The following is an 8,787-nucleotide window of genomic DNA, read 5'->3' on the forward strand; positions in this document are numbered from 1 at the left end:
ATGATCCAAGTGCCAGTTTCTTCCTTGATCTGACCAAGTACCGTTAGAGGTGCAGTCGGATCGGTTTGATCAGTAATGATCTTGACTACGTTAGAGTAAAGAGTTATCCTGGTGGAATCGCCCATGCTTTCCGGGTAAGGGAAGTTTTTTCGGGTTCGGTTTTTGAAAAATCGACGGATTAGTCTCTTGTCCGGATATCCGTGGACGAGGCCCCTAGTGTGGGTCCCTGCCCCGCGCATGAAGTGCTACTTCCGCTGCTAGTACCCCGAATCTGTTGCACGGTGGGAACAGGGATCTTACAGTTGGTATCAGAGCAAATTGGTTAATAAAGATCAACTGAGAAGCCAAATATGTCAAAAATTTATCAAGAAGCACAAAAAAGTTGTAATTGTGTGATATAATTCATACAATTTGATATTCAAACTGAAATTCGTAATTTGGTAATTGGGTCTTCAGATGGAAGTACCGTAATTATATAGAATCCCTGACTTGCTTGAGGCCTAGACATGATGGTATTTACCTTATAATTCCAAGGGCCGTGACTACCCGTATATACCGAGAGTATACTGTAGCTCTTTACTGACAGTATATACGAGTAAATCTAAGACTTGAAATTATAAGCGTTAATGCTATCCAGAGGATGATTTCGAATGTGGTTGATATGATTTTTAATTCTGTTTGAGAATTGATGAATTGATTTGGATTCTGATTGAAAAATGATGATCCCTGAAAATTGGTTGAAATGTAATAAGCTGAGCAAAACCTCAATGAGGATGAATGGGACGAGTCCCTGTGATGATATTCATAACTGAAATGATAATAATGATTTCAGCAAATCACTATGAGATTAGTGGATTGTGCTGTCAGATTGCTATTGTTAACACTTGACCCGTAGATCAAGTTAAGGGATGGCAAATTGAGAACTTGCTTAACTGAAATTTCCGTGGAGGAATATTCAGAAGGGAAATTTTTGGTCTAATGGACCATTATCATGTTAAAGATATGAATGATATGATTTGAATGAATTGTCATTTAATGATGAGTTCCATTTAAGGGGATAATTATCCCAGTATTCTGTTGGGTTGACCAGAATATAAGGAACCCAGGAAAAAAATTGGATCTTAAGAAAAAGAGTTGTCCTCTACCTTGCGAGATGAGGACATCTCGCACTTTTCAAGTGGGGTAGAATGTAAGATTCTCCCCCAACCTTCGAGGTATACAGGAGTAAGAATCTCCCTTTCTGATCTTATAATTATTCTCTCTCTAAAATAAAAGAAAGATTATGTTTAAAAAAAGGAAGAACCTTTTCCCTGAATACTTCTCAAGAGTCCCACCTGTTTTAAGGATTCAGAACAATGAGTTCAGAAGTGAGAATCGATGTTGTGGATATCAAGGTTTTGGTCTTCATTCGAGTACGGCCCAAAAGAAGTTCTTTATCTCTTGGGAAGTATAAGAAGTTATCTCCCAGATATTGTGGACCAAAGAAAGTAGGTGATTTAGCTTACGAACTTCTTTTATCTCCTCATCTCAAAGTTCTGAATGCCTTCTATAGAAAAATGTGCCAAACCCAAATCATGGAAAGACGGTAAAACTTCAGTGACAAGTTACCGTTGGCTTCTAAGTTACGCTAGCTTCTTTCTTTATATAAGTCGTAACTTTTACTTGTCAGTCACAGTAATCTTACTCCCATCGATCTCCTTTCTTTCTTAATCTCCTTCATGGCTTGGCAACAAGAATTAGTTTTATCCATAATGATTCCTCACCTTCAAGACGCAAGTGAGTCTGTGAAGAAGGATTTTATAGAACAGTATGAGCGCTCACTTTTTCCTCACCTAGGAACTTCTGTAGCGCAGACCAAATGGCGGACCTATCAAGACATAACTAGGGTAACACCCTGGGGTCAGCAGCACTTTCGTAACAATGTCCGCTTGGCCATGGTTATCAAAGCCTTGGGTTTGGGTCCTCGATACTACTGCGTCATGAGATCAAGACATCTTGGGTTTTCTGAGCGGGTCTTCTTACTGGCGTGTTTTCTTCCTCATGAGAAGATATGCCTTTACCCCGTTTTTGGCTTGCCTCTCAGAGGTCCTTTTGTTAGAACACCTCATACCACTGAGATAGGCGCAGCAATAACCAACAGAATTATTCCCATAGATGAGTTACCTTATACGTGCGCAGCTTGTGAGTGCTGCTTTTGTGATCATATGATGGACGGGCTTATGGAAGTGTAATGAGTTCTTCTATCTTTACTGTATATGTTCGAAGAATGAATAAAGTTTAAATCTTGTTCTTGTCTTGACCCTTACTCTCTTTGAGACTTTTTTAATTGGTGATTAATCTTAATTAAAAAAATTTCTCTCAGTCTCATACTTGTGCATCTTGCGAAATTACCCCCAGTTTGCGCGATGAGGGCATCTCGCGTTTTTCAAGTGGGAGAGAATGTAAGATTCCTCCCCAACCTCTCAAAATGTCCAGCATCTTCCCCTATAATCAATCCCTCTTCAGAAATATAAAAGACCTTGTTTCTAACTGTTTTAATCTAGAGAGAGAAAATATTCTAGAGAGAGAATATTCAGATTTTTAATATTTTTGGATAGAAAATTATCTCACCTTATTAAAATAAGTTCCCCTGAAACAGAAATTCAAAAAGAACTTTCCAATGTGCAATTGGAATTAATTGGAAATGGGTATAAAGGACCTTAGCCTAAGGGTCTACATTTTCAGAAATTTTTGGATTATGGTCCAATTAAGGTTCCTATGGGCCAATAGCATCAATCCATGTGTAGGGAGGAGATAAATCCAATTTGTAAAAGAAGATACCCAAAAAGGAGTAAATGCTCACATAAGATGAAGAGTTGAAAATGTACAAGGTTTATTAGTAAAAAACTATGAGCAATATTAAAAATATGAGATATTTTGGGTATCCAAAAATGAGTAAATGCTCACATAAGATGAAGAGTTGAAAATGTACAAGGTTTATTAGTAAAAAAACTATGAGCAATATTAAAATGATTCCATTATGACACATATGTAAGGAAGGGGAGTTCTTTAAAGGAGGTGCATATTTCACATAAGATGAAGAGTTGAAAATGTACAAGGTTTATTAGTAAAAAAACTATGAGCAATATTAAAATGATTCCATTATGACACATATGTAAGGAATGTGAGATCCCTGTTCCCACCGCGCAACGGATTCGGGGTACTAGCAGCGGAAGTAGCACTTCTTGCGCGAGGCAGGGTCCCACACTCGGGGCCTCGTCCACGGATATCCGGACAAAAGACTAATCCGTCGGTTTTTCCAAAACCAGACCCGGAAAAACTTCCCTTATCCGGAAAGCACGGGCGATTCCACCAGGATAATTTTTACTCTAACGTAGTCAAAACTCTTACTGATCAAACAGATCCGACTGCATCTATAAAGATACTTGGTCAGATCAAGGAAGAAACTTGCACTTGGATCATTGGGATCAACGCTTTTTTCCCCACCAAGGAGGCACAGCCGTTGATTCCTATCCATAGAACAATTACTATCCGGGATTTACTTTATCTATCGTAATAACAGAAATTGAGTCTCGATTTACGGATCCATCAGTCCAGCCTAACCCCATCCGATCCCATGGGTTAGCCAACCGCCCAACCACTGTAGTGATGGGATCCAATTTGGAATTTGGTTAGGTTTTGTCCCGGGTACCAAGGAAAAGAGTTCCAAGGCCCCCTAGCCGGAATTTCATGCAAACATAAAACTAGCCACACCACTTACACACCCAATATGAAAATTGCCTTTTTCTTAGCATCAGCTAACTTTAAAACAATCCTTTAATGAAACCATAGTACCACTGATCACAATCTCCCAAATTATCCAGTTGATTCATAATTTCCCATCATTCCTTCATCAGAGTATCTATGGCATCATTGGCAACTAGAACGCTCACCACCTGTCCACACAGGGGCCGTTTCAATAGTTCCTAGCCCATAATACTCAACAATATAATCACTTATCAAGATGGACTCTCGTTGAAGATCAGCAAGATCAACCAACAGATCCATATAAAAGAGCCATGGACTCATCCGTTGAGGACCAGCAAGGTCAGTCAACCAGATCCATGCCCGGTTCCAGAAAACAACTCTTACTCCTTGTTCCAATATCTTCCTCGACGCACGCGTGGGTATCCTGGGCGACCCAGAGCCCAAGCACCGTATGGTCAGCACCCTCTAGGATCCTTCGCAGGTGACCTAGCGCTTCACTCATAGGCCGCTTCCTTGGTCCCTCATCCACCGTACCGGAAGCTCACCATTTTAATCGAACCGAGGCTGGTCAAGACCTCGGCCGACCTTGCTACGCGAGACGTCCTCCATTGACTCTCCGTCTCAGCAGTTGCAACTTTATCAGTTAGGTCTCCACGACCTTAATCACAAGACGGTCAAAATGCTTTCCCAGCATTCTTGACATAAAACAGCCATTTACAAACAGTTTACAAATACAATTTCTATATTAACTCTCATTTTTCCACATTATCCCTCATGCAATCCACATTACTTATTCCACATTTCATTTATATGTGTACTCATCCAATCATATCATTTTCCATCTCTTCACTTCAGATTCCTTCACATCACATATCATATATTCACATCCATATCCACATCCATACATCCACATCCACATCCACATTCACATCCATACATCCACATCTACATGCTTATCTCCATTTTCACATCCTCATTTATACATCCACATCCCATATCCACATTCATACATACACATCCATATCCACATCCATATCCGCATTCATACATACACATCCATATCCACATCCACATGCATACATTATCACGTCCTCATTCATACATCCACATCCACATACATACATACATACATACATCCACATCCACATCCACATTCTCATTCACATCTATACATCCATATCTACATGCACATTCACATCCATACATCCACATCTATATCCTCATTCACATCCATACATCCACATTCATGCATCCACATCTACATGCCTACATCCATACATACACATCCACATTTACATCCATGCATCCACATCCACATCCTCATTCACATCCATACATCCACATTCATACATCCACATCCACATCCACATTCACATCCATACATCCACATCTACATGCTTATCTCCATTTTCACATCCTCATTTATACATCCACATCCCATATCCACATTCATACATACACATCCATATCCACATCCACATGCATACATACATCCACATCCACATTCCCATTCACATATATACATCCATATCTACATGCACATTCACATCCATACATCCACATCTATATCCTCATTCACATCCATACATCCACATTCATGCATCCACATCTACATGCTTATCTCCATTTTCACATCCTCATTTATACATCCACATCCCATATCCACATTCATACATACACATCCATATCCACATCCACATGCATACATACATCCACATCCACATTCCCATTCACATATATACATCCATATCTACATGCACATTCACATCCATACATCCACATCTATATCCTCATTCACATCCATACATCCACATTCATGCATCCACATCTACATGCTTATCTCCATTTTCACATCCTCATTTATACATCCACATCCCATATCCACATTCATACATACACATCCATATCCACATCCACATGCATACATACATCCACATCCACATTCCCATTCACATATATACATCCATATCTACATGCACATTCACATCCATACATCCACATCTATATCCTCATTCACATCCATACATCCACATCTACATGCTTATCTCCATTTTCACATCCTCATTTATACATCCACATCCCATATCCACATTCATACATACACATCCATATCCACATCCACATGCATACATACATCCACATCCACATTCTCATTCACATATATACATCTTTATCTACAAGTACATTCACATCCATACATCCACATCTATATCCTCATTCACATCCATACATCCACATTCATGCATCCACATCTACATGCATACATCCATACATCCACATCCACATTTACATCCATGCATCCACATCTACATCCTCGTTCACATCCATACATCCACATTCATACATCCATACATCCACCTTCATACATCCACATCCACATCCACATTCACATCCATACATCCACATTCATACATCCACATCCACATCCATACATCCACATTCATACATCCACATCCACATCCATACATCCACATTCATACATCCACATCCACATCCACATCCACATGCATCTTATCATACCTTATCACTTCCCATATCTTTTATGCATACCTCTATGCATGAAATTAAATTATGCTAAAAGTAACACTTTTATAATAAAATATTCAACTTTTATGCATACCTCTATGCATGAAATCCAATATGATAAAAGTAACACTTTTGATATAAAAAAATTATCCTTTATGCATACTTCTATGCATGAAAATTAAAAATGATAAAAGTAACACTTTTGATATAAAAATTTTTCCTTTATGCATCCTTCTATGCATGAAAATTAAAAATGATAAAAATAACACTTTTAATATAAAAAAATTATCCTTTATGCATACTTCTATGCATGAAAATTAAAAATGATAAAAGTATCACTTTTGATATAAAAATTTTCCTTTATGCATACTTCTATGCATGAAAAATTAAAAAATGATAAAAGTAACACTTTTGATATAAAATTTTTTTCCTTTATGCATACTTCTATGCATGAAAATTAAAAATGATAAAAGTAACACTTTTGATATAAAAAAAATTATCCTTTATGCATGATATTAAAATTCAATTTCTCCATGATTATAATGAAATTCTTTCAATTAATCTAGGATGATAATTCCTAGAATATGGTAGGAAGTCCTCTTTTTATGCTTTGAATGAAATTATTTTATGCATAATTTTTATAAAAATTTTGCCATAGCTCCGCTGCTATGACTGATAAATCTCAATTTTTTCTAAGGGATAAAGCTTATCATTAAGGAAATAATTAAAATGATCTCTAATTGGATCATTAATCTATAGTGGATTGAATCATCAATATGCATAAACTAAAAGCATAGAAAAAAGCCATTAAATTGGTCTCAAGCATAGCTTAATCTTGGGTTAAGGAAAAGCTTTATGAAAAGCTTGATTTGGATTGAGAACGGGTCATGAGTATGACCATTTCTTGAGTGAGAGAGAGAATTTACTTAAAAATCATTAGAATTTAAACATAAATGAAAATTAACTTCAATAGCATTTATTAACTTATGTAACTCTTCACTACTATTCAAACTTCAATAGTATTTAAAAAAAACCATACCAATTAAACTTCTCAAGCTTGAGAGGGGTTGAGAAGAGAGAAACATTGAGAAATTATAGAAAGATCAATATTCACTAATTACCTTACAACTTGCTTGATTCTTTGTTCACGGTAGAGGCCCCCAACCAATCAATTGGTTAAGTATGTTAATGGAGCCACTAATGGGGATTGAAGAAAGAGGGAAGCTCCAAAAACTAGTGAATTATTAAATGAATTCACAGTTCTTGGCTTAGGTGGAGTAGAGTAACGATGCATAAACACTAACTATTTTTCAACAAGGGGGAGGCTTCTATTTATAGGAAAAATTGAGCTCCTAACCAAACAAACTGATTCTAGAATTTTCTAAATCAGTTTGGTCAATATTTGACCATTTTTAGGTCAGTTAAGCTAACTTTTTGGAACTAGACTTGAATGAGGAGAGAGGAGAGATGAAATATCTCAATTTTTATGAGTTTAAAACTCATTCAAGCATGTGAAATATGCACCTCCTTTAAAGAACTCCCCTTCCTTACATATGTGTCATAATGGAATCATTTTAATATTGCTCATAGTTTTTTTACTAATAAACCTTGTACATTTTCAACTCTTCATCTTATGTGAAATATGCACCTCCTTTAAAGAACTCCCCTTCCTTACATATGTGTCATAATGGAATCATTTTAATATTGCTCATAGTTTTTTACTAATAAACCTTGTACATTTTCAACTCTTCATCTTATGTGAGCATTTACTCATTTTTGGATACCCAAAATATCTCATATTTTTAATATTGCACATAGTTTTTTACTAATAAACCTTGTACATTTTCAACTCTTCACCTCATGTGAGCATTTACTCATTTTTGGGTATTTTCTTTTTACAAGTTGGATTTATCTCCTCCCTACACATGGATTGATGCTATTGGTCCATAGGAACCTTAATTGGACCATAGTCTAAAGATTTCTGAAAATCTAGACCCTTAGGCTAAGGTTCTTTATACCTATTTTCAATTAATTCCAATTGCACATTGGAAAATTCTTTTTGAATTTCTGTTTCAGGGGAACTCATCTGAATTAGAAGAGATATTTTTCTATCCAAAAATATTCAAAATCTGAATATTCTCTCTCTAGAATATTTTTCTCTCTCTAGGCTAAAACAGATAGAAACAAGGTCTTTATATTTCTGAAGAGGGATTGATTACAGGGAAAGATACTAGACATCAAAAAGGGGGTGGGGGAGGAATCTTACATTCTACCCCACTTAAAAAAATGCGAGATGTCCTCATCTCGCAAACTGGGATAATTTCGCAAGATGCACGAATATGAGACTTAGAGAAAAATTTTAATCAAGATTAACCACCAAGAAACTTCTTAAAGAGAGCAAGATTCAAAATAAGAACAAGATTTAAACTTTATTCATTCTCGGAACTTATACAGTAAAGATAGAAGAACTCTTTACACTTCCATAAGCCCGTCCATCATATGATCACAAAAGCA

The sequence above is a fragment of the Cibotium barometz genome, chromosome 2 (assembly GCF_041138505.1).
Source record: "Cibotium barometz isolate CiBa-2024 chromosome 2, ASM4113850v1, whole genome shotgun sequence".
Classification (NCBI taxonomy): Eukaryota; Viridiplantae; Streptophyta; class Polypodiopsida; order Cyatheales; family Cibotiaceae; genus Cibotium; species Cibotium barometz.